Genomic DNA, 27,187 nt, shown 5'->3' with positions numbered 1-27,187 from the left:
ATCTCTGAAGCAGACGACTTCTCAAAAATTGTAGACCAGTGTAACAGGCTCAATAAGGTATATATCGGTGTTGTGGTGAGGTGGCAGCTTTAATTGGCTCTGAGGTTGTGGCTTAAAAGTAAGCAATAATTTGGTTTCAGTAATATTCAGAAATATATTAATATTCAGAAATATCCAATTAGCTCAAGCTGGATTGCACTGGTTGGTTTACATTCTCCATTTTAGGATTTATAAGTGTGGATTTTCTGCTGTATTAATCTGATGATTTGACTAAACTGCTGACCTGGTTCCAATGCAATATCATTGTTAACTCATTGATTTGACCCAAACTTGGTAACATTGTTGTTTAACCCTTAGTTAGATGAGTGGTGTGTATAGTAGTTTTACCTTAGGGAGGTGTGTTCGTGATTGTATTGGTTCGGTGTATGAAAGGGATATACACTCAAAAATCTTCCAATGAGCACCATGGGCTGCCACTCCTCTGCAGACCCCCATTGAGTCACTCTCAATTTAACCTCTGGTTCTCACAGGGGCACAGTTGAGGTGGGCAGCAATCTAAGGGCCAGCTGAATCCTGTAGCACTCAAGGCAGTACAAGGTAAAATAAACTCCCCCAGGCAGGCTTTTTGGGAGTGTGTGTGAAAGCCGTGTGGCTGCGGGAGGAATCACTGAACTGGGGGGTGTTTATGAGTGGGTGGCAGGACCGGCTCTAGCTTTTTTGCCACTCCAAGCAAAAAACAAAAACAAAAACGGGTGTCTGGACTGCCGAAGCAAAAAAAATAAATACGGCAGCCACAGGGAGCGCGTGGAAGGCGGTCAAGGCAGCTCGCAGGGGGGTGAAGGGCGGCGCCCGCCCGCTCCCTCTACCTGTGGGCAGCCAGGAGCTGCAGCCCGCTCGCAGCCGGGCAAGAGGGGCTCCCCCCTCTGGCCTTGTGGTGCCTCTCCCGGCCAGGCAGGCGGAGCTCCCGGGGGCTGCAGGAGGTGCTGGCTCAGCCGCTCCTTTAAAGGCAGCTCAGCCGGGCCAGGCTCAGAGCACCGCGGGAGGCGGAGGCCAGTGCAGGCGGCGGGGAGTGACGTGTCCCAGGGAGCCCGGCGGCACAGTGAGCAGCGGGGATCGCTAGTTCCTGCCCCCCCAGGCTGGGGTCCGTGCCCCTGCAGGGCTGGGCTGGGACTGGCGGAGCACGGGAAGCCGGTCAGGGGCTCCGGAGCTGTGGACCGGGCTGCCAAAGCAAACAAAAAAAAAAAAAGAACCACGGCAGGGCAGCTGGACTGTGCCGCCCCAAGATTGGCCGGAATGCCACTCCTTACAATGTGCCGCCCCAGGCACGTGATTTCTCTTCTGGTGCCTGGAGCCGGCCCTGGTGGGTGGAGCTTGCTAGGCATTTACTGTCCTTTCCAGGCATAGCCAGGGCCCCCATCTGGCTCGCCCTGGTAAGGGCCAGCTGAGGTTGTGGATCTGGTTTGAAGGGCTCTAAAGGGAAGGGAAAAACTTCTCCTCTTGGTGGCCTGAGAATTCAGGCTGCAATACTGAGCTTCACCCTAGCTTCTGGGAAAGGCCTGGAGTACCCCCAGGCACTGCAGAAACATGCTCCAACTCAACCACAGTTGGACACCACTTATGCTCCTCCAGCTCCAGGAACTAGTCCCAACAGCTGCAGCAGTAACCAGATTGGGGGGGAGGGGCAGTCTGAGCCCAAGCCTAAAAGCTGCTCCCTCCAAGAAAAGTCAGGTGCTGGGTGAGCAGCAAACACTGAAGGTGGATTTCTTTCAGGCTCTGGGCAGAGCGCGCCTTGCACTGCTGCAGGAGAGAGCCCTCAATACGGCGCAAAAGCTTCAAACGTTCCCCAAATCCTGCATCCAAGTCAGCAAATTCACTTAAAGGCAAAAGCAGAGGCAGTGAGAGACAGCTCCCACTTCCATGAACAGCTATCTAGGAGAAATAGCAACTCCCTAAGGTTTAGGGCCTGCATGCTTTGCATAAGGACATTAGGCCTTCCTTCCTCCAGACTGCAAGGCTAGTAGGCAGGTCAGGAAGTTGCCCCTTCAGTCCCACACACTTAAAGGGCCCTTCCTAGGAAAGGCCAAAGCCTGAAGAAAATAAGTAATGTCAAGAAGGGTTCTAATGAGAGAACTTTGGAAGTTTGTGGGGCAGGCAACAGGGGGAAAGGATCCCTACTTGAGCAGGGACGTGTACCCTGGATCCTCAGATTAAAAGTCTGGTGCTCTACCGACTGAGCTTGCCAGGTTCACAAGGAAAAGCAACACGTTGGTGCAGAAGAGAAACTAGTTAAGAAAAGGAGAGTTGGAAACAAGACAGGAAAGCTGCTGCTCCCTCTGTCTTCGCAGCTCAGTCTGCTTCTCCTTCCAGCCCCCTGAGGCATTTTTGTTTTCTGTTTATTAAAATATCAGATCCAGTAGAAAACACAGTTATACAAAGCAAAACGAAATCACAGACAGAAATGCTGATGTAAATACCAAAAAAAAAAAAAAAAAGGAAAATGTAATCTCTAGCAATGCATGGTATCCGGGCCAACCCACTAAGGTCCCTGTGTGCTTACCAGAAACCTTAAGGAACTGATACCAATCCCTGAACACGATACCAATGCCTTAATTATTCACACTTATCCCTCAGAAAAGCTCAACTGTCCTCCGAAATTCACCCATCCATACCCCAAATTTGTCATACACCCTTTCCGGGACCTGGAGCACCTGAGCATAACGCTCCAGCCAGGTGCAAACATCCTCCTCCCGTACCACAGCTATGCGGAAAAATATGGTCACTGTCTTCACCGCAGGCTTGAAAAGGGGGATGGTAACTAATCCCACCCACACCCTGCTCTACGGGGGCTTTCTCCCCAAACTTCTCCAAGAACTGCTCGGACTCGTTGACTGAATGGAAACTAACATCACATTCCCTACTGTCTGGCAGGTGAATCACTGACCCCAGCTGCCGAGGGATAAAGCCCAAGGAGTGGAGCAGCAAAATGCCCACTACAAAGTCCCACGTGGGACACCCACTTGAAACTCCTGTGTACCATAGTCCAGCTACGTGATGCTGCTGCTGCAAGGAGACAGATGGCTGCAGTCCTGCAATCGCCACTGTGGTTACTGAAAGAGAGGCTGCTAAACACACTGTGGTTACTGAAACAGAGGCTGCCGCTATGTAGGATTTCCTCTTGGCTGGCGGGGGACCCTCTGGTCGGAACCCCACCGCTGGCACCAATCTGGAACTCTGCTCTGTTCTCCTGCCTTCCAGTTCAGCCATCTCAGGGCCCTGACCTCTGACACTCGAGCAGCTCACCCTGCTCAGTCACCTGCAAGTGGCCCCAGTCTCATGTCAGGTCCAAGGACACTGCGGGGCTGACCAACAGTTATGGTGCTCACCACTGGGTCAATGCTCCCCCCATAAGGGGAGCTGGGTGAATGAGCCCAGACTGTTGCTCCCCATCCTCTGGGGTCCCAAAACTACCTGTACCCAAAAAGAGCTCAGTCCCCACAAGTGCCCCCAAGGTGGGGTGAGCGGCTCCTGGTGCTCCACTCCCCAGCTTCACCAATTCTGCTTTCTCCTCCCCCCGGTCCCCAACGCTGGGCTGGACCCAAGCCTCCCAGGAACTGGTAATGCACAAATACCTTCTGCCTGGGAGAGGCACAGGCCTCCCCCAGGCACTGCAGACACGTACTCTTCCTCCAACTCCACTCCTCTCGCAGACCTGTCACACTCCTCCAGATCCCGGCCAGCAGCCCCAACACCTGCACCCCTCTCCAAGTGGGGGGGGGGGCCCTAAGCCCCGCCCTCCTCACGGCTCCCTCAAAGGAAAGCCAAGCACTGGGTGAGCACCAAATGCTGATAGTGAAATAATTTCAGGTCCAGAGGCCTTTCTTCCTCCAGCCTGCAGAGCCAGTGGGCATGTCAGGAAGTTGCCTCTTCAGTCCCATGCACTACAGGGCCCTTCTTAACAAAGGCCACGTACTGAAGAGAAAAAAGGGATATCAAGGCGCACTCTGAAAAGACCCCTTTCGAAACTCCTGGAGCATAGCTTGCTGTCTGACCAGGAACTCGAACCCTAGACCCTCAGATGAAAGGTCTTAGGCTCAATGAGCTAGCCAGGCTCACAAGCAAGAGCAGCAAGATGGTGCAGAAGAGAAAGTAGTCAAGAAAAAGAGAGCGGGAAACAATACACTAAACATGCTGCTTTCTCTCTCTTCGCAACCCTAGACCCGGCTTCCTTTCTTTCTGCTTTTTGTTTATTAAAATATCAGATCCAATAGAAAACAAATTATACAAAGCAAAATGAAATCACAGATAGTAATGAGATTGAACCACCCACCAAGGATAGGTGGCAAGCAAGGGATGCCAAGGTCCCACCGAGACTTGAATTTGAATTGCAAGATTCAAAGCCCTAAATGCTGGCCCTTACACCATGGAACTGACAGGAAACCCCTCAAACTCTTCCGTCGGGGAGGACATTCTCAGGACAATTTTTTGCATCTCTCCTTCAAGGGCTCTCTGGCCAGCCCTGCATTTGGTCAACAAGTTGGCACTAAGCGCTTTGCTCCAGGCCCAGAGGCCTTTCTTCCTCCAGACAGCAAGGCCAGTGGACATGTGAGGAGGATGCCCCTTCAGTCCCAGGCAGTAAAGGGCCCTTCTTAGGAAAGGCCAAGTCCTGAAAAGAAGAGTAACATGAAGCAGGACATGCCTTCTGAAGATCTTGGAGAATACCACACAGGAAGAAGCTCTATCTGCCTGACCAGGGACTTGACCTCGTTCATCCAGAAACAAGCCTAAGGCTAGCTGTAAATGATCCTGTCCAACCAAGTCTGGAACCGCCATCATGGAGCCAGGAGTCCCAACATCTGCCGGGTAAAAAACCAAGCCACCAGAAAGTGGTCCGTAGTGTCAAGGGGTGCCAGAGCCTGACACAGTGGCCCAGGGCAATCTTTGCTCTGCACATGCTGACCCTGAGCATTTGCATGGATGGAAGTTTCCCATGAAAGAGGTGCCACCACACATGTCAGTACTTAAAGGGCACCCGTGCCATTTGCAAATACTATAAAGCTCCTGTCAGTAAGTTCTGGGGACAGTTGGTCAGCTTCACAGGAAGCTCCCTAAAATTGGCCTGTATCACCCAGTGGTAAATTGACCTCCGTATGGACGGGGCTAAAGGGGGGGTCTCGCTGCTGTGGCCACTGCTGTCGTAAGGGCGGCCATTGTTGTGGCTGAAACCATCCTGCAAGCACCTTCCACCTAGCCACCCACAGAAAAGCCCATAGGACGTAAGGTGGGAGTGGATGAACACTAGAGAGAGAGCAGGGGGGCCCCTCCTATTCTCCTCCCTGTTCTGCCACCATCAGCCGGCCCAGACCCGGTGCTGCACCCAGTGGGCTCAAAACAAATATGGCCCGATCTGAAGAGTCAGTTGCGTTCTTTATGGTTGCCCTGTGTAGTGAGGCTGAGTGGCCTCCCTCCGACCAGGAGAGTGAGGGAGCATTACATGCCCTTTGGAGGGTGGAGCCTAGATCACCCCGCCCCCTTCGCCGGAAGTATCGGGGCGTGGCTGGAAGTATGAGAGGCCGGCCCTGCAGCCCAGTTGGGGGAGAGCCTGCAACGGAGGAGGACGCTTGGCCTGTTCTCCAGAGGCCCCGAGAGTAGCCGGCGCCTGGCTGTTCCCGATCCCCAGACGTGGACGACGACTGAAGTTTACCCCAAAGAGCCGGAAGAGGCCTGGAGGCCGCAGGTACCAAACCCCGGGGAGGCAGGAAGTAGCCTGGGACAGCCACGGAGCAGCCAGCTGCAGAGCCCGGCGTGGCTCAGTCGGCGTGTTGCAGCTGGATCCCCGCCGACACAGGGCTGGGACGCAGTGGAGTACGGTGGGCCCGCATCCCCCTGCCACCCCACCCCGGGTGGCTGACCCCCTACATGGTGCAAGGAGGCTTTAGCCCAGGACAGGAGCTCCCTGACCACTCACCTTTAGAGACTGTGTGTTTGCTGGCCGCCTGAGCTCCGCCCAGGCCAAAGCCAGCCTTGAAAGACTGTGTGTTGGCTGGCTGCCTGAGCTCCGTCCAGGCCAAAGCCAGCCCTGAAAGACTGTTTGCTTGCTGGCACCCTGAGCCTACACAAGCCCAGGCCCAACTCACCTGGAGACTGTTTTGTTTACTGGCTGCCTGCGCTCTGCCCAGGACAAAGCCAGCCCTGAGAGACTGTGTGTTTGCTGGTTGCCTGAGTTCTTCCCAGGCCCCAGTCAGCCCTGATAGACTGTAGTTAAGGGCTGACTACCTGAGCTACCCCAGTCCAGGCTAAAGCCTAGTATTGACTATTTACTGCAAAAGCCCTATGGGGGAGAGGGGGCTTTTGCTGTCTTACAGACTCTGGGTCTGACCCCACAGGACTAGCCTGAGTGAGGGAGCATTACACGTGGTACCAGAAGTGGGGAGTCGACCCCACCCCTGAGATAAGGGGTCACGCCGACCGCCAAACCATATAGCACCCCTCATCCTCCACCGCTATACAGAGGATGGAGGTTGAAAAGTTAATTAAGTGGCTAGCCGAGAGCAAGCAGCAGCAGCAACAACAGCTCATAGACTCATAGACTCATAGACTTTAAGGTCAGAAGGGACCAATATGGTCATCTAGTCTGACCTCCCGCATGATGCAGGCCACAAAAGCTGACCCACCCACTTTCCCTTAACTCAGCTGTTGAAGTCTCCAGATCGTGATTTAAAGACTTCAAGTCGCAGAGAATCCTCCAGCTTGCGACCCCTGCCCTATGCTGCGGAGGAAGGCGAAAAACCTCCAGGGCCTCTGCCAATCTACCCTGGAGGAAAATTCCTTCCCGACCCCAAATATGGCGATCAGTAGAACCCCGAGCATACAGGCAAGATTCTCCAACCGGACCCTCATTTTACCAGCGATGGCACGTTATTGCCTAATTGACTAAAATCACGTTATCCCATCAAACCATTCCCTCCATAAACTTATCTAGCCTAATCTTGAAGCCAGAGAGGTCTTTTGCCCCCACCGTTTCCCTCGGAAGGCTGTTCCAAAATTTCACCCCTCTGACGGTTAGAAACCTTCGTCTAATTTCAAGCCTAAACTTCCCCACGGCCAGTTTATATCCATTTGTTCTCGTGTCCACATTAGCACTGAGCTGAAATAATTCCTCTCCCTCCCTGGTATTTATCCCTTTGATATATTTAAAGAGAGCAATCATATCCCCGCTCAGCCTTCTTTTGGTTAGGCTAAACAAACCGAGCTCCTCGAGTCTCCTTTCATAGGAAAGGTTTTCCATTCCTCGGATCATCCTAGTGGCCCTTCTCTGTACCCGTTCCAGTTTGAGTTCATCCTTTTTAAACATAGGAGACCAGAACTGCACACAGTACTCCAAATGAGGTCTCACCAGCGCCTTGTATAACGGAAGCAGCACCTCCTTGTCCCTACTAGAAATACCTCGCCTAATGCATCCCAAGATCGCATTAGCTTTTTTCACAGCCATGTCACATTGCCGACTCATAGTCATCCTGCGATCAACCAGGACTCCGAGGTCCTTCTCCTCCTCCGTTACTTCCAACCGATGCGTCCCCAGCTTATAACTAAAATTCTTGTTAGTCATCCCTAAATGCATCACCTTACACTTCTCACTATTAAATCTCATCCTATTATTATTATTCCAATTTACAAGGTCATCCAAGTCTCCCTGCAGAATATCCCGATCCTTCTCCGAATTGGCAATACCTCCCAACTTTGTGTCATCCGCAAACTTTATCAGCCCACTCCTACATTCGGTTCCGAGGTCAGTAATGAATAAATTAAATAAAATCGGACCCAAAACCGAACCTTGAGGAACCCCACTGGTGACCTCCCTCCAACCTGACAGTTCACCTTTCAGTACTACCCGCTGCAGTCTCCCCTTTAACCAGTTCTTTATCCACCTCTGGATTTTCATATCGATCCCCATCTTTTCCAATTTAACCAATAATTCCTCATGCGGTACCGTATCAAACGCTTTACTAAAAATCGAGGTATATTAGATCCACCGCATTTCCTTTATCTAGAAGGTCTGTTACTTTCTCAAAGAAGGAGATCAGGTTGGTTTGGCACGATCTGTCTTTTGTAAACCCATGTTGTAATTTGTCCCAATTGCCATTCACCTCAAGGTCCTTAACTACTTTCTCCTTCAAAATTTTGTCCAAGACCTTGCATACTACAGAAGTTAAACTAACAGGCCTGTAGTTACCCGGGTCACTTTTTTTTCCCTTCTTGAAAATTAGCTATTTTCCAGTCCAACGGTACCACCCCCGAGTTTACAGATTCATTAAAAATTATTGCTAAGGGGCTTGCAATTTCTTGCGCCAGTTCCTTCAATATTCTAGGATGAAGATCATCCGGTCCGCCCGATTTAGTCCCGTTTAGCTGGTCCAGTTTGGCATCCACCTCTGATACTGTAATGTCAATCCCCCCTCCTTTATTCCCCTCTGTCCTGCTCCCTCTTTTCCTAAACACTTCATTAGCCTTATTAAAGACCGATGCAAAATATTCATTTAGATATTGTGCCATGCCTAGATTATCCTTAATCTCCACTCCATCTACATTCTTCAGCGGTCCCACTTCCTCTTTCTTTGTTTTCTTCCTATTTATATGGCTATAAAACCTCTTACTATTGGATTTAATTCCCCTCACAAGGTCCAACTCTACACGGCTTTTGGCCTTTCTCACTGCATCCCTACATGCTCTGACCTCAATAAGGTAGGTTTCCTTGCTGATCCCTCCCCTCTTCCATTCTTTGTACGCTTTCTGTTTTTTCTTAATTGCCCCTTTGAGACGCCCGCTCATCCAGCTAGGTCTAAATCTCCTGCCTACTAACCATTTTCCCTTTCTTGGGATACAGGCCTCGGACAACTCGTGCAACTTCAGCTTGAAATAATCCCAGGCGTCATCTGCCTTTAGATCCCTAAGTATGTTAGCCCAATCCACTTCCAGCTGCTGGAACAACTCGGCAGTCAGTAGCAACAGCTGATCCGGGAGTTGGGGGCCCAAAACCACGAGCAACAACAGCAATGCCTGCAGCAGCTCGCGGCCCTTTGGCCTACTCCAGGAACACCCAACCCCAGCGGGGCTACAGGACCCCCTGACCCTGTGGTGCCTGTACGCCTAACCAAGATGGGGCCTGACGATGACCCCGAGGCCTTTTTAATTACTTTTGAGAGAGTCACCTCCGCTGCGAAGTGCCAGTGGCCCAATGGGCCCTTTTGTTGGCACTGTACCTAACAGGCCCGGCCCAAGCCACCTATAGGGTGCTTCCGGTGCCCGAAGCCCATGACTACGCACATCTGAAGGCCGCAATTCTCAACACCCTGGAGATCACCCCCGAGACGTTACAAAGGCAACATACCTGCCGGGAGCCCGACCCAGGGTGGTAGTTCAGCAGATGAGAGAGGCCTGCTGGCGGTGGCTACAACCTGAGCAACGTACGGGGGTGGAGGTAGCAGAACAAGTGGCGCTCAAACACTTTTTGCATATCCTTCCAGCACACGGGAGGACTTGGGTCATGCGCCACGGACCGGCTATGCTAAGCAAGGCTGATGGAGGAGTTTCTGGTGGCTGAGACCCCTATAGAGCCAGGGCCCCATCCTCCGACTGCCGTCCCGGTCCAGTCTTGTGAAGAGAAGACCCAGGGCCAGAGGAGTGAGCCCTGACCTGGCCTAAGATGCTTGGATGGATGGAAAGAGCTGCAGGAGTAGCAGGAGAGCGCAAGAGGGGAGGACTCCTGTCTCATACTGAGAAAGAGGGACGATGGATGAGTTATCTTAAGTGCCTATACACAAATGCAAGAAGCCTGGGAAACAAGCAGGGAGAACTGGAAGTCCTGGCACAGTCAGGGAACTATGATGCGATTGGAATAACAGAGACTTGGTGGGATAACTCACATGACTGGAGTACTGTCATGGATGGATATAAACTGTTCAGGAAGGACAGGCAGGGCAGAAAAGGTGGGGGAGTTGCGTTGTATGTAAGAGAGGAGTATGACTGCTCAGAGCTCTGGTATGAAACTGCAGAAAAACCTGAGAGTCTCTGGATAAAGTTGAGAAGTGTGAGCAACAAGGGTGATGTCGTGGTCGGAGTCTGCTATAGACCACCAGACCAGGGGGATGAGGTGGACGAGGCTTTCTTCCGGCAACTAACAGAAGTTGCTAGATTGCAGGCCCTGGTACTCATGGGAGAGTTGAATCACCCTGATATCTGCTGGGAGAGCAATACAGTGGTGCACAGACAATCCAGGAAGTTTTTGGAAAGTGTAGGGGACAATTTCCTGGTGCAAGTGCTGGAGGAACCAACTAGGGGCAGAGCTTTTCTTGACCTGCTGCTCACAAACGGAAGAATTAGTAGGGGAAGCAAAAGTGGATGGGAACCTGGGAGGCAGTGACCATGAGATGGTCGAGTTCAGGATCCTGACACAAGGAAGAAAGGAGAGCAGCAGAATACGGACCCTGGACTTCAGAAAAGCAGACTTTGACTCCCTCAGGGAACAGATGGGCAGGATCCCCTGGGAGAATAACATGAAGGGCAAAGGGGTCCAGGAGAGCTGGCTGTATTTTAAAGAATCCTTATTGCGGTTGCAGGAACAAACCATCCCGATGTGTAGAAAGAATAGTAAATATGGCAGGTGACCAGCTTGGCTTAACAGTGAAATCCTTGCTGATCTTAAACACAAAAAAGAAGCTTACAAGAAGTGGAAGATTGGACAAATGACCAGGGAGGAGTATAAAAATATTGCTCAGGCATGCAGGAGTGAAATCAGGAAGGCCAAATCACACTTGGAGTTGCAGCTAGCAAGAGATGTTAAGAGTAACAAGAAGGGTTTCTTCAGGTATGTTAGCAACAAGAAGAAAGTCAAGGAAAGTGTGGGACCCTTACTGAATGAGGGAGGCAACCTAGTGACTGAGGATGTGGAAAAACCTAATGTACGCAATGCTTTTTTTGCCTCTGTCTTCACAAACAAGGTCAGCTCCCAGACTGCTGGACTGGGAAGCACAGTATGGGGAGAAGGTGACCAGCCCTCCGTGGAGAAAGAAGTGGTTCGGGACTATTTAGAAAAACTGGATGAGCACAAATCCATGGGGTCGGATGCACTGCATCCGAGGGTGCTAAAGGAGTTGGCGGATGTGATTGCGGAGCCATTGGCCATCATCTTTGAAAACTCATGGCGATCAGGGGAGGTCCCGGATGACTGGAAAAAGGCTAATGTAGTGCCCATCTTTAAAAAAGGGAAGGAGGAGGATCTGGGGAACTACAGGCCAGTCAGCCTCACCTCAGTCCCTGGAAAAATCATGGAGCAGGTCCTCAAGGAATCAATTATGAAACACTTAGAGGAGAGGAAAGTGATCAGGAACAGTCAGCATGGATTCACCAAGGGGAAGTCGTGCCTGACTAACCTAATTGCCTTCTATGAGGAGATAACTTGCTCTGTGGATGAGGGGAAAGCAGTGGATGTGTTATTCCTTGACTTTAGCAAAGCTTTTGATACGGTCTCCCACAGTATTCTTGCCGCCAAGTTAAAGAAGTATGGGCTGGATGAATGGACTGTAAGGTTGATAGAAAGCTGGCTAGATCGTGGGGCTCAACGGGTAGTGATCAATGGCTCCATGTCTAGTTGACAGCCGGTTTCAAGCGGAGTGCCCCAAGGGTTGGTCCTGGGGCCGGTTTTGTTTAATATCTTTATTAATAATCTGGAGGATGGTGTGGACTGCACTCTCAGCAAGTTTGCAGATGACACTAAACTGGGAGGAGTGGTAGATACACTAGAGGGTAGGGATCGGATACAGAGGGACCTAGACAAATTAGAGGATTGGGCCAAAAAAAACCTGATGAGGTTCAACAAGGACAAGTGCAGAGTCTTGCACTTAGGACGGAAGAATCCTATGCACTGCTACAGACTAGGGACCGAATGGCTAGGTAGCAGTTCTGCAGAAAAGGATCTAGGGGTCACAGTGGACGAGAAGCTGGATATGAGTCAACAGTGTGCTCTTGTTGCCAAGAAGGCTAACGGCGTTTTGGGCTGTCTAAGTAGGGGCATTGCCAGCAGATCGAGGAACGTGATCGTTCCCCTTTATTCGACATTGGTGAGGCCTCATCTGGAGTACTGTGTCCAGTTTTGGGCCCCACACTACAAGAAGGATGTGGAAAAATTAGAAAGAGTCCAGCGGAGGGCAACAAAAATGATTAGGGGTCTGGAGCACATGACTTATGAGGTAGGGTGACCAGATGTCCCAATTTTATAGGGACGGTCCCGATTTTGGGGTCTTTTTCTTATATAGGCTCCTATTACCCCCCACCCCCGTCCCGATTTTTCACACTTGCTGTCTGGTCACCCTACTTATGAGGAGAGGCTGAGCGAACTGGGATTGTTTAGTCTCCAGAAGAGAAGAATGAGGGGGGATTTGATAGCTGCTTTCAACTACCTGAAGGGGGGTTCCAAAGAGGATGGAGCTCGGGTGTTCGCAGTGGTGGCAGATGACAGAACAAGGAGCAATGGTCTCAAATTGCAGTGGGGGAGGTCTAGGTTGGATATTAGGAAACACTATTTCACTAGGAGGGTGATGAAGCACTGGAATGCGTTACCTAGGGAGGTGGTGGAATCTCCTTCCTTGGAGGTTTTTAAGGCCCGGCTTGACAAAGCCCTGGCTGGGATGATTTAGTTGGGAATTGGTCCTGCTTTGAGCAGGGGTTGGACTAGATGACCTCCTGAGGTCCCTTCCAACCCTGATATTCTTTGATTCTATGATTCTATGAAAGTCGGTCTGGCCTGACAAAGGCCCCAGAGAGAGCGGGGCCTACTGCTAGATACCCCCACTGAAAAGAGACCCCAGGTCGCAGAGGCGCCAGCCCCAGCACCTCCTGCGCTGGATCCACCCTGACACCCTGGACTCGGCCCCAGCTTCACTTGTGGCCACCTCAGACACCTCCGTCGAGAGTGTAGTTTCGGGCAGGTCTGTTCAGGGGAGGCCCGGGCCCGTAAGCACCCCGCGGGTAAGCTGACTGTCCCCGTTACAGTGAATGGAGCAACCATTTCTGCGCTCATTGACTCGGGGTGTGGGCAGACGCTTGTCCGCCAGGGTCTCGCCCCCCTGCCTGAACCACCCCTAGAGGTCATTCAGCTCCAGTGTATCCATGGGGATGTGCACTTGTACCCCAAGACCCCGGTGACCCTGACTGTAAGAGGGGAAACCCGGACCCCGATGGTTGGGCTAGCCCCGAAGTTGGTGTACCCAGTCATCTTGGGCTGAGACTGGAAGGGCTTTGTGGGGCTCCTGCGAACAATGGCCGATAGGGCCTCGCCGGCTGAGGCCGCCCTTGAAGGTAAACCTTTAGAAGAAGCTGACCAAGCCCTGGAGGACCCCAACAACGTGGACCAACCTGCTGGGCCCTCGAAATCTGGCATCCGGGAAGGAAGGGAACCCAGACTGAAAGAGACCCCCACATTGGGCACGGATTTCAGTCATGACCAACGGGAGGACCCCTCCCTGAGGTGGGCATATGAACAACTAGCGAGTGTTAATGGGACCCTGAACCTGCCCCACCAGGCCACCAAATACCCCCATTTTGAGTTGGTGGGGGATCGCCTGTACTGGATCAACCGCGAGACCCAGACTGATGAAATTCGGACGCAGCTTGTGGTTCCTCGATGCCACCGACAGGTGGTTCTACAGCTGGCCCATGATGTCCCTGCTGCGGGCCACCCGGGCCATGAGAAAACACTAGCCCGGATCCTGGCCCGCTTCAATTGGCCAGGAGTACATAGGGAAGTCCGAGACTTTTGCGACTCTTGCCCAGACTGCCAACGAGCAGCCCCAAAGGGCAAACTGAAAGGGCCTCTCGTCCCCTTGCCCGTCGTGGGCACCCCATTTGAGAGGATCGCCATGGACCTCATGGGAGTGTCGCGGGATTCCAGTATATCTTGGTGGTCCTGGACTATGCAACCCCTGCCTAAGAGTGTCACGGGATTCCAGTATATCTTGGTGGTCCTGGACTATGCAACCCAGTTCGCAGAAGCCATTCCCCTGTGAAGTGTTATGGCTTGGATGATCACCGACGAGCTCATGAAAATCTTCACCCGGGTTGGCCTCCCACAGGAACTCCTGACTGATCAAGGCACCTACTTTACTTCAAAGCTTCTACACCACGTCTGCGACCTCTTGCGGATAAAGAAATTACAAACGTCCGTCTACCACCCTCAGATGGATGGACTGGTGGAGCGCTTTAATCATACATTGAAGGACATGTTATGAAGGTTTTCCCCCAAAGAGATGCACCAGTGGGACCAGCTGATTCCACCCCTGTTACTGGCCCTCCAGGAAGTCCCTCAATCTTCGACTAAGTTCTCCCCCTTCAAGCTACTGTATGGCCGACAGCCGAAGGGGCTACTCGACCTCATGCGGGAGAACTGGGAGCAGACCCCATCCCCATCGCACAACCTCCTCCAGTATGTCCTTCAGCTGCAGGAATGACTAACCCGGGTGGGCGACCTGGCAAGAGAAAATTTACAGAGAGCACAGAAAGACCAAGAATGAACCTACAATAAGGGGTCCCGTGGAAGGACCTTTGCCCCAGGCGAGAGGGTATTGCTACTCCTCCCGTCAGAGGAGTGGAAGCTGCTAGCCCGGTGGCAGGGACCTTATGAGGTTATTCATCAAGTCGGGCTAGTCACCTATAAAGTGTCCCAACCCGACCGAAAGAAGAAAAAACAAATATATCACGTTAACTTGTTGAAGACCTGGCGGGAGCAAGAGGCGCTCTTGATCACGCCATAACCCCCTGAGCCTGACCTCAGACCTGAACTACCAGTTCCCACTGACCCAGAAGAGCCGCAATTGGGGGATACCTTGACCGAGGAACAACTGAAGCAGGCCAAGGGGCTGGTAAAGTCCTTCCCTAAGATGTTCACAGCGAGACCTGGACAAACCACCCTGGTGCAGCATAAGATATTAACCAACCCAGGAGAGGTCATACGAGAGACAACCAGGCCATTGCCACGCCGCATGCGGGAAATCATTGAAAAGGAGGTCCAGACCATGCTGGAGTTGGAGGTAATTGAAAGGTCACAAAGTGACTGGCACAGCCCCCCATCATCTTGGTCCCAAAACCAGATGGGACAGTCCGCTTCTGCATTGATTTTAGGAGAGTCAATAACATTTCAAAATTTGATGCTTATCCCATGCCGTAGATTGACGAGCTGCTGGACCATCTGGGAGACGCTCAGTACAACAATACCTGGACCTTACAAAAGGGTACTGGCAAATCCCCTTAAGCCCGAGCGCTCGGGAGAAGACCGCTTTTGCTACCCCCACCGGGTTATATCAGTTTACCCGAATGCCTTTTGGCCTTCATGGGGCACCTGCTACCTTCCAGAGGCTGATGGATCGGGTCCTGCAGCCACACAAAGCCTATGCAGCGGCATATCTTGATGTTGTGGTGATCTACAGCCGCTGATGGGAGGACCACCTCAACCAGGTTGCCGCCATCCTACGGGCCCTGGGGATGCCGGACTGACTGCCAACCCCAAGAAATGCAAAATTGGCTGGCAAGAGACCACCTACTTGGGATATACCCTCGGGAGAGGGCAAGTATGACCTTTGGTGGGGAAGGTCCAGGCATTACAGGCTTATGAAGCCCCCACCATGAAGAGACAGGTTCGGCAATTCCTGGGGCTAGTGGGCTACTACCGCCGCTTTGTTCCCGGATTCACCTCAATCGCGGCCCCACTGACAGAGCTCCTAAGGAAGGACAGCCCTCGGCATGTATGGTGTACAAACGAATGCCAACAGGCCTTCCAAACCCTCAAGGACCATCTATGCGAGGAGCCGGTGCTCTTCAGCCCTGATTTTGACAGGGAGTTCCTGCTGCAGACTGAGGCATCAGAGGTGGGCCTGGGGGCAGTCCTGCCACAAGAGGTCAATGGGGAAGAACACCCTATATTATATATCAGCTGTAAACTGTTCCCCCAAGAGCGAAATTATGTGGTGGTCGAGAAGGAAGCACTAGCAGTCAAGTGGGAAGTGGACGCCTTAAGATATTATCTGGTAGGCGGCTCCTTCATACTAGTGACTGACCACGCACCTCTGAAGTGGCTACAAAAGGCAAAGGAAACAACCCCCCCGGATTAGACATTGGTACCTAACTCTACAACCGTATGCCTTCACGGTTCGGCATCGAGCTGGTAAGGACCACGTCAACGCAGACTTTTTCTCCCGGCTCGGGGAGAAGGAGGGTGCCATCTCCACGTTCCCGGAGATGGACTTGAGGGTGTGTGTGTGTAGTGAGGCTGAGTGGCCTCCCTCCTGTGATTAATGTGCATAAGTCTTGTCAAGTAGTGTCAGGCTAAGCACTGTTAGGCCTCAACCTTCTGGCAACCTTCCGGAAGTTGTAAGAAGCGAGTACAGTTGAATCCTGCAAACATAAGCATAATCTAGCTAGGAAGCTTTATAGACTAAAAAGGAAACTCTGTAAAGATAGATGCAGACATGTGGATTACTATGCTCTGCAACCAAATACCTCATTAAGCTAACACGAGCATTTTTGAGTCTAGCAAATTGACCACAATTAGCCGCATAGAGAAGAGATGAGCTGAGCACAGGTGCACAGTTCATAAGTTCAAAACAACTGCAAATACCACACTGAAACATTTGGCCACCTTCATTGGTTGACCTATTTTGAAACACGGCCAGCAAATACCGTATAAAAAAGGTGCAAAGATATGTATGTGTGTGTGTGTGTGTGTGTGCGTGCGTGCGTGCCTAAAAGACATCACTCTTTGTCAGGCTCACATACACCCCCTGAACCAAAGGGACTTGCACTTCACTGACTATCTGTGCCTGGCCAGTGCAGGAAATGGTCAACTGAAGGTAATGTATCTTTGGAAGAACGCAGGGTAAGGTTTTGGAGTGAAGAGGTCTGGTTGTGCTCGAGCTGGTTAATCTTAAGTCTGTATTAATACTATAGTTTAATTATATTAGTAAATTGTTTAAGTTGTTTAAAAATAGTAGTAGTCAATGGTTAATCAATATATAGTAACTGTATATGTTTTGTGCCTTGCTGGAAGCAGGTACAGCGCTGGTGAAGTTAGTAGTTGATAAATCATAATAGCTTTACGAGTCGCTGTGCGTGTCTTCAGTATAAGTTACCATCAAGTTTATCATAAAAGTCAATAAAAGTTTATAAGTTGTTATATAAGGTTATAGGTAGGTTAAGGTTAGTAAAATATAGTTGATCAATGTATTAGTGCTGCATATAGAATTGTATTTGTTGGGGGTGGTTACAGTACATGTGAAGTTGCTAGGCAATCAGTAATAGAAGCGTTGCATGTATTTGTGACTATCTTCAATATTATTTACCTTTTATATGTGCACTTATAGGAATAGGTAGTTAATGCATAATATTACTTGTACTTGTGCTTGTCTCCAGTATAACTTGCCATTTGTAATCAATCCTCACTCAGTGCTGGGCTTTAATTCTGTTTTTCTTAGTCTGTCTGTGTTGCCTTTATAGTCGTAAGTCATTAAAAACCTATCTTGAGGAATAATTAGTTGTTTAGTTTCTCTTTTGCGGACACTACTCAACCTCATTACATCTGTGTTGGGTGGTGGGAAGTAGCGATCACCCAGAGCCCCCCTAGGGCTCTGACGTGTGCCTCCTACTTCCATTAATCTCCACACCTCCGACTGGGAGAGTGAGGGAGTATTACACGCCCCTTGGAGGGCGGAACTTAGATCACCCCGCTCCCCTCGCCGGAAGTACCAGGATGTGGCTGGAAGTATAAGAGGCCGGCCCTGCAGCCCAGTTGGGGGAGAGCCTGCAACGGAGGAGACGCTCGGCCTGTTCTCCAGAGGCCCTGAGAGGAGCCGACACCTGGCTGCTCCCGATCCCCAGACGTGGACGACGACTGGCCCGGAGTACCCACTGCAGTTTACCCCAAAGAGCCAGAAGAGGCCTGGAGGCTGCAGGTACCAAACCCCGGGGAGGCAGGAAGTAGCCCAGGGGCAGCCATGGAGCAGCCGGCTGCAGAGCCCGGCGCGGCTCAGTCGGTGTGTTGCGGCTGGATCCCCGCTGACGCAGGGGCAGCCAATCCTGCCCCTGCCAGGACCCTGGGCTGGGACATGGTGGAGTAGGGTGGGCCTGCGTCCCCCTGCCCACCCCATCCCGGGTGGCTGACCCCCTATACGGTGCAAGGAGGCTCTAGCCCAGGACAGGAGCTCCCTGACCACTCACCTTTAGAGACTGTGTGTTTGCTGGCTGCCTGAGCTCCGCCCAGGCCAAAGCCAGCCCTGAAAGACTGTTTGCTTGCTAGCACCCTGAACCTACACAAGCCCAGGCCCATCTCACCTGGAGACTGTTTTGTTTACTAGCTGCCTGCGCTCTGCCCAGACCCTAGCCAGCCCTGATAGACTGTAGTTAAGGGCTGACTACCAGAGCTACCCCAGTCCAGGCTAAAGCCTGGTATTGACTATTTACCGCAAAAGCCCTAGGGGGGAGAGGGGGTTTTTGCCTGTCTTACAGACTCTGGTCCTGACCCCACAGGACTAGCCTGAGTGGCCTCCCTCCGACCGGGAGAGTGAGGGAGCATTACACCCCGCCATTCCCCTCGAGCCTGACCTGCCCTCCAACTCAGCCACCCACTGAAAATTGAAAAACAAAAAAGTAGAGCCGTAAAAGGCTTCAAAGCCCATCAGGCCCAACCCCCCTTCAGTTCCAGGTACTAAAGGGTCCTTCCTAGGAAAGGACAAGTCCTGAAAAGAAAAAAGTAATGTCAAGAAGGGTCCTGAAGAAATGATTTTTGAAGTTTTTGGTGGTGCTATTACAGGAAAGGTTTGCTATTACCTGTCCAGGGATTTGCATTCTGGACTCTCAGATTAAAAGCCTGGTGGTTTACCCAGAGCTAGCCCAGCTAACATTGAAGTGGAGTAAGTTGGTGCAGAAGAGAAAGTAGTGAAGAAAAAGAGCGGGAAACAGGAAAGAAAACCTGCTATTCTTGCTCTTTTTGCAGCCCTATCCCTGGTTGCTCCTCCCTCCAGTGCCCTGAGACATTTTCCCACCACCATGCACAAGTCAACTCCATCCTCCCCAAACTCTAGAACATCCAGTTCATCAACCTGCCCACTCTTTCAGCTCTCCTCTTCAGCCTGGACTCATAGGGAGGCATATTAAGCGTCCCTCCCTCAGGCCTGCCCTTCAGCATTTCTGGCAAAAGAAGAACCCTGCAAAAGTGACTTTGGGCCAGTAGGTCAACCAATATGGCTGTCTGAAAGGCCAGGCTGCAACCCAGCTACAGGACTCAGAAGAAATTGCACTGGCATCCCTTCCTACAGGGCTCTAGGAACATCCAGCTTTCTGGATCAAATGTCCCCGTCGCTCAAATCACAACAGCTAGCGTAGAAAAGGCAGGCTCCCATGTCATTTTCGAGAGTAAGACAATGCTACTGAGTTCCCATTTTTTCAATGCAGGATGGTGCTGCAACGTCCCAGACTTGATCTCAGATTGGAAGATTTAAAGTCCCGAGTGTTCACTTTTACACCATAGGATAAAGGTCTGCTTATATCTGAGGCTTTTGATGGTGAGGACTTTGTTGAGATAATTTTGTGTTTGATTATCTCACTCCCTCTAGCTCCTAGCTCCCTATCTCTACATTGCAGAGGTCAGAACACAGAAGGTTCTGCTGTTCTTAAAATCCTGCTGTGACATTACACCCCATATTCTTCATGGAAATATGGTTATGATATGGATATGACATAACTAAGATATACTTTATGCAAGATGGCTCATGTGAGGTATCATGGGAAAGGTTATGATTTACTGAATGTGTTTATCCAATTTGTAAGCATGTATCATTTTTGTATCTGAAGCTAGGAATATTGACCATGTCTCTGTATTTTGAATGTGCTACGTTGGATGAGGCCAAACAATGTTAGTGGCTTATTGAAGAAATGCATACAAGCATAAGGATCACCCTAGGAACTGTGTGTAATAGAAACCTCTCAGAGATAGCTCTACACAATGGGAACTGTTTGACCCAGGTCACAACAAAAAAGCTTTCCAGCAAGTGAGGGGAAGATATAAAAGAGGGACAATGATAACATGATGGGGCCTCACTCTCCCTACAACAACACACCTGAAAACACCCGAGGAACAAAGACTGAACTGTGAGAAGTGATGATCTCAGGCTAAGACCTTTAGCCTGTGTATGAAAACCTGGAAAAGCCAAGGCAACCTGTGCCTTAAGAATCTGTCAGCCTGTTTATCACTCAGGGTGAGAATTTGCTAATTTGTATCCTATCTATCTAGTGTGTTAAGCTCAGTTTGCGGCTTTTGTTTATTTTCTTAGATAATCTGCTTTGTTTTGTTTGCTATCTCTTGAACTAATTAAAATCTACCTTTTGTAGTTAATAAACTTATTTTTGATTATTAAACCCAGTTTATGTAATTTCTAACTGCGGGGGGCAAGAAATTGTGCACAGCTCTCTTCACATTGAGGAAGAGGGCGGATTTTTATGAGCTTGCGCTGTGCAGATTTTTCTATACAGTGCAAGACAGTATTATTTTGGGTTTATCTCCCTAAAGGGGTGTGAACGTGAGTGCTGGGGGAGTCCTCTCACACAGAGGACTCCCTGAAATTCCTGAAATTTCAAAAGCACCAGAGCCTCTGTAACTCCCTCTAATTGCAAAAGCTCCAGAAACATCAAAAATACCCCAAATCCCAAAAGCTCTAGGGATTCTGAAGGCTTTGCACCTGGCTTTATTCCTCCATACCCCTAGTGTAATGGGAAGGTAAGGAAGTTTTCCTTTCACTCCAATGGACCAAATGGCCATTCTTGGGAAACTGCAAGCCTTGAGGAGTAATCTAAAGTCAAAGAGGTTCCTACTGGGATGGCTCAAGCTCCTTGTGAATGAAGCATATTAAAATACTAACTGTATGAACAAGGACTTGAATCTTAATCCCTCAGATTAAAAGTCTGCTCCTCTAGCAACTGATCTACCCAGATTCATAAGAGAAGAAACCAAGATCATGTAGAAGAGAAACTAGGCAGGCAAAAGAAAGGGGGAAAACCAGAGGAAGGCTGCATCTTTCTCTGCACAGGCCTACCCTATGTCCACTCCTCTGTCTTCTCTCCAGTGCCCTGAGGCATTTTTGCAGCCCCACACACAAGTCAAGTCCACCCATCCCCAAACTCTAGAAGGCCCAGCTCATCAACCTGTGAAACTTTCACAGCCCTGTTCTTCATCCCTGACCAAATGGGATGAGTATTAAACCTACCTCCCTCAGACCCCCCCCCCATCATCATTCCTGAGGAAAGACCAACAACACCAATGGCAACACTGCCAAAGTGACTTTGGCCCAGTAGGTCAAACAATAGGGCTGCCTGCAAGGCCTGTCATCCAGCTGAGGTGCAGGGCTCAGCAGAAATCCAGCTTGTACCCCTTCCCACAGGAGTCTACTCATGGCCAACCTTTGGGAGCTATTGTTCCCTCTCATGCTTAAGTCTCAGTAGCTGACAGGCAAAACCCAGGCTTGTCCATCATTTGGGAGAGCATGATATAACCCCCTGAACTCTCATTATTTCAAGGCAGGTAGATACCACAGCGTTCAACTGAGAGTTACACTCCAATCACATATTTCCAAGCCCTGAGCACTGATCCTTATACTATGGGACCAGCATCTGCTATGCTTTACTCTGGAGACTTCTGATGAGGACACTTTCTTGGGACAAGTTTATTCCTTACTTTCTCAATGCCTCCATCTCCTCTCTCTCTGCCTCTCTGTTTCCTGAAGGGCTCGGCCCACACCGCTTTGTACCACTCACAGAGGTATTTTTTTCTCCAGATTCCTACAGTTATGGGAAAATAAGTAAGTTGTCCCTTGAGTCCTGTGGACCAAAGATCCCATCCTAGGATTCTAGATGGCTTTAGGAGAAACAAACTCAGGAAGGATTCTCCAGGGATGCCTTTAGCTCCTTGTGTACAAAACACATTGAAAAATATCCCAGAGCTTGAATCCCAGACTTTCAGATTAATGTTTTGGGTTCAACCAACTGAACTGCTCAGATTTATGAAGAAGGGAAACAAATGGGTGTGGAATAGAAGCTAGGCATGCAAAAGTGCAGGAAAATCCGCAGGACGCGTGCATCTTTCTTGACACAGCCCTAGCCCACATGTTGTCCTCCCTTTTCCCTCCAGCACCCTGAGGCCTTTTTGCAGCCATACACACAAGTGAAGTCTTCCCCCACTAACCTCTAGCAGCCCCAAGTCATCAATATGGGTAGTCTTGCAGTCCTGCTCTTTACCCCTGCCAAATTGGTCTGTGCAGTAAGTCTCCCGCTCTGATGGCCCCACTGAAGCATTTTAGCTCAAAGCACAAAACTGCAGGTGGGAACACATAGTTGGGCCTGGAGATCAACCAATAGGGCTGCATACACTGCAGGCAGCCAGTCCAGCTGCAGGCCTGCACTCAAATGCAGCTCTCCCGTTCTGATTCTGGTATCAAACAGAAAATGAACAATGTATGCATCATGGGGGGGGGGGATTGTGAATGATGAAGGAATGGGTCCTGAATGTGGGGTTTCAGAAGTGTTTAATGGCAAACTAGGATTATGCAGAGGCAATGGGGTAAATTGAATTCAAAGGTGACTGGGTGAATTTGCCAGCTTACTTGGTAGGGCCCAAAGAACTGGTAATCCAATGTACGAGTTGGCCTGTTCCTGTGTAGGTTTTTCATGAGGAGCCATTCCTTCTGGCCTAGCATAATGGCAGGGCCCTCTTCTCTTCAATGGGTTGCATATTGTTTGTAGATCTTCTTCGTGTCCTCCAGGTGAACTTTTATACCATCTCAGGTTTGATGTTTGTGTCGAATCCAGTCCAGGGCTGCTGCATTTTGGGAAGTTGCAGGTAATTCCAGGTAGAACCAAGGGTGGAACTCATTGTTTGAAATAAAAGGGCTTTGCCACGTAGAACTGTGCTCTGCATTACTGTACACAAGCTCTCCCTGAGGTTGCAGCAAGGATTAGTTGTTCTGGTGGAAGTTTATGTAGCATCGCACATACTGTTCCAGGATCTTGTTGGTTCTCACTACTTAAGTATTCATCTAAGCGTGGTAGGCGGAGGAGAGGGAGAATTAGATATCCAAAATCCAGACAGCTTCTCACCAAAAGTGGGAGATAAACTGCACCCCTTGGTTGGAGATGATGTGTTCTGGGAGGTCATGGAGGTGGACAACTTATACCACCCAGAGCCAGGCAATTTCCTGGGAGTATGGTAAACCAGTTCAGGGGATGAACTATCCAATCCTTATGCGGTGGTTCACTACTGTCAGAATGGTCATGAACCCATTGGACTTGGATAATTCTACTACAAAATCTAAGGTGATGGCTGTCCAGGGACCCGGTAGAGTCTTAAGTGGTTGCAGGAGTCCAAAGGGTTTATTGGGCTGTGCCTTGCAGCAAGCACATACACTGCAAGAGACCACATAGGCTTGCATTGTGGCCAGCATGTGAGGCCACCAGAGGACATGGGAGACAAAGGTGCTGAGTTGAAATTTTGGAAATAAAAAGAGGTTATCAAGTCGTTGGGTGTTAAATTTAAACCCCCTGGGAGATCTCAGCAATGGGCCGTGTTTGTAAATGAAAGGGCGCATGGCTAATCGTTAATGAATTCCAAAGTAAAGCCTAGAGCTCTGTCTTTCAGACAGAGAAAAAATTCTTATGCATTTTTCAATGTCCCCTTCCAAGCTTTGATTGGGGCTTGATTGGTTTAAAGGAGTGGTGGCCCCCGGGGATAATCATTATTTTATTCCTAAGCATTTAGTCCTGGTGTTGACTTTGCACGCTCATTAATATCTAGGGGGCAGCCAGGGCCTCTGCCCCTGGTATTAATTAAAGGGCAAAAACCTTCATCAACACAGTTATGGTTGTCTGGGAGGATGTCAACCCCTTGCAGAACCTCAACTTCAGCAAAACTCAAACATGTGAAAACAAGGAAAGGCACAATTAAGGTTGCACATACACATTAACTCTGCCCTCTTTCAGCAATGCCTTAACATGGCCCATTAACACATAGAATCATAGAAGATTAGGATTGGAAGAGACCTCAGGAGGTCATCTAGTCCAATCCCCTGCTCAAAGCAGGACCAACACCAACTAAATCATTCCAGCCAAGGCTTTGTCAAGCCAGGCCTTAAAAACTTCTGAGGATGGAGATTCCACCACCTCCCAAGTCCAAGAGAATATATGACGAAATTGCTAAATAGCTATCCTCTTTTTTGGCACTTCTCTTGCTTATGTAGTTGATATCAAAGTTTTCCACTACAAGAACAGTCTATATTTTTATATACTCCATGCCATAGGAGAAAGCGGGTCACATTTTTCCAAGAATATTCAATACAGTGAAACTGCTAGCAATAAAGATGAATTCATCTGGCATTCTGTTTAAAAGGCAGATCCTTTACTGCAGAACTAAGTGAGCAGGTGAGGGTATCTCTAGGAAGCCAGCATTTTGTTATAAGAGGAATCGCTTTAATAATTTCCCAAACCATCTTGTGTTTGGACATAACTTCCACAGAAAGTCATGGATTTGTAGGAAAGGAAGGGACCCCGAGAGGCAAAAAGAGGCCCAAGCCAGAAGCTCACTGGGTAGATTGGAGAGACCATGGTAATGTAAATGATTCAAACAGCCTGAAAGGCCCCTATGTGGGAATTAGCAAAAGTATTAAAGAAATTTTTTTTGGTCAGCTCTAGATAAGGTTTTTATGGTGTTTATCTCCCATGTGGATTCTCTGATGATAAATAAAGGCTGAGCTCTGATGGAAGCTTTTCCCACAAGAAGCATCTCTAGGGAATCTCTCCTGTGTGGATTCTCTGATGTGCAGTAAGGGCTGAGCTCTGAGAGAAGTTTTTCCCACACTCACAGCATCCATAGGGTCTCTCTCCTGTGTGAATTCTTTGATGTCTAATAAGGGCTGAGATCTGAGAGAAGTTTTTCCCACACTCACAGCATTCATATGGGCGCTCTCCTGTGTGGATTCTCTGATGTGTAATAAGGTGTGAGCTCCGAGTGAAGGTTTTCCCACACTCCCAGCATTCATAAGGTCTCTCCCCTCTGTGGATTCTCTTATGGTCAAAAAGCCCTGAGCGGCTACTGAAGTTTTTCCTACACTCACGGCATTCATAGGGTCTCTCTCCTGTGTGGATCCTCTGATGTGCAATAAGGGATGAACTCTGACTGAAGGTTTTCCCACACTCACAGCATTCATAGGGTCTCTCTCCTGTGTGGGTGCTCTGATGCATAACAAGAGTTGAGATCCGAGCAAAGCTTTTCCTGCACTCATGGCATTCGTAGGGTCTCTCTCCCGTATGGGTCCTCTGATGTGTAATAAGGGATGAACTCTGACTGAAGGTTTTCCCACAGTCACAACATTCATAGGGTCTCTCTCCTGTGTGGACCCTCTCATGCCTAAGAAGGGTTGAGCTCCGAGTGAAGCTTTTTCCGCACTCACAGCACTTGTAGGGTCGCTCCCCTGTGTGAATTCTCTGATGTTCTATAAGGTGTGAGTGGCTACTGAAATTTTTCCCACACTCAGCGCATGTGTTGTTTCGCTCTCCTGTGAGGATTCTCTTCTGAGCTGTGGTTTCCTTCTGAGTTTCCTGATAATTAATGGATTTACTCATTTTCTCCCCTGTCTTGTTTCCCTGCTCTCTCTCTGGCCTGTGGTCACTCTCACAGGCTTTTCCCTTCACATGATGCCTGGACACATTCTCTTTGGATCTTTGTGATAATCCCACATGTGCTTCCACTTGCTCAGCATCTTGTTGCTGAGGATTCTGCTCCTCGTTCTCATTCAACATCCCATCACCTGCTGGGATAGAGGGAGAAACCTCAGAAACAGGGCTGGGAAAGGGGAGAGCAAACCAAAATAAATGCTACAGAGTCAGAAAAAAATCAGGATCAGAATCCCACCAAATCCTTCCCCACACAGGAGAGAAGAGGGCATAAAATCTGTTTCTACAACCCACCTGGGGTGGGAGGTCAAGTTGGGAAGTACGACCAGAGGTCTGTCGTTATGGGATGGAAGCCATGAGTGATATCGGCTATGAGGATATGACTCCTGAACTCAGAGAGCTAACAAGGGTCTTCGTAGGGAATCCCAGCTGTTTCCTTCATCTTTTGAGCTGATTTAAGGATTCCTCACCTGGGCAGGCAGCACTCCAGATCTCTCTTTCATCTGAGCCCTGGACATCTGGCACCCCTGGCTTTTCTCCTCGTTCCAGCTGGGAGATCACATCAAATTTGGAAACTGGAAACTCTGCTCAGAGAAAAGAAAACAAGTAAGATCAGGTGAGTTCATAGGACATTTGTCACAATAACATGTTCTATTATTTTAACTCCAGACTATTTTAAAGCAGAAAATAGCCTGGGGCCACCTATCTCGGTTCTCAAATGTGTAGGATACTCTGCTTAATGAGGGATTTAACTATCCCCATGTCTGCTGGGAACACATACAGCCAGATACTGGCCATTATTTTTAGTAAAAGTTACAGACAGGTCACAACTCCCATGAATTTTTGTTTATTGCCTGTGACCTGTCTGTGACTTTCACTAAAAATAATCATGACAAAATCTTAACCTTAATCACATCTAAGGATTCTATCAAGTTCTGCCAAAAATTTAGGCACTCACTGAAGAGTGAGTTTGCTCTATTGAAGGTGAAGCGATGTTGGAATGGAACAATGATGGGAATGACGGCATCGATTACCTCAATTCAAATAGGGTGGTGTTGTGATCTTAGAACTGAGTCTAACACCAATTTGCTACATATATCAACTCATGTAGCACTAGATCAGGGTTATTATACTGATGCTTCAACCGGCCACTGTTAAAAGGAGTAAGTACCTTTGGGTCATGAATTAGGCTCAGCTAATGAACAACTGTCCACATCTCAACCAAGATTCCATCAGCAGTGTTCTCTGTACAGTCCCACTGAATGCTATGGCGTTTGAAATCACCAGTTACGATGCATGGCAAAATTCATCATTGTACGCATGTGTGACAGGGTGGACTAAGTCCGGAGGCCCGTGCTGGAAGCCTTGCAGCCCTGCCTCATCCCACTCCAGAAAAGAGAAGAGGAGAAGTCCTCCAGGTTGCCTAGAGTGGCTGTAG

General features: G+C 49.6%; 1 pseudogene; it reads right to left on the bottom strand.

Annotated features, from left to right (window-relative positions):
• The window catches only part of LOC112124918, a 377,084-nt pseudogene that overhangs the window by 285,209 nt on the left and 64,688 nt on the right, over positions 1-27,187 (bottom strand).

This window comes from Terrapene carolina, unplaced genomic scaffold (genome assembly GCF_002925995.2).
Source record: "Terrapene carolina triunguis isolate 2854851 unplaced genomic scaffold, T_m_triunguis-2.0 Scaffold751, whole genome shotgun sequence".
NCBI lineage: Eukaryota > Metazoa > Chordata > Testudines > Emydidae > Terrapene > Terrapene triunguis.
Note: the sequence above shows the minus strand (reverse complement) of the source record. Positions and strands in the feature narration are given on the sequence as shown.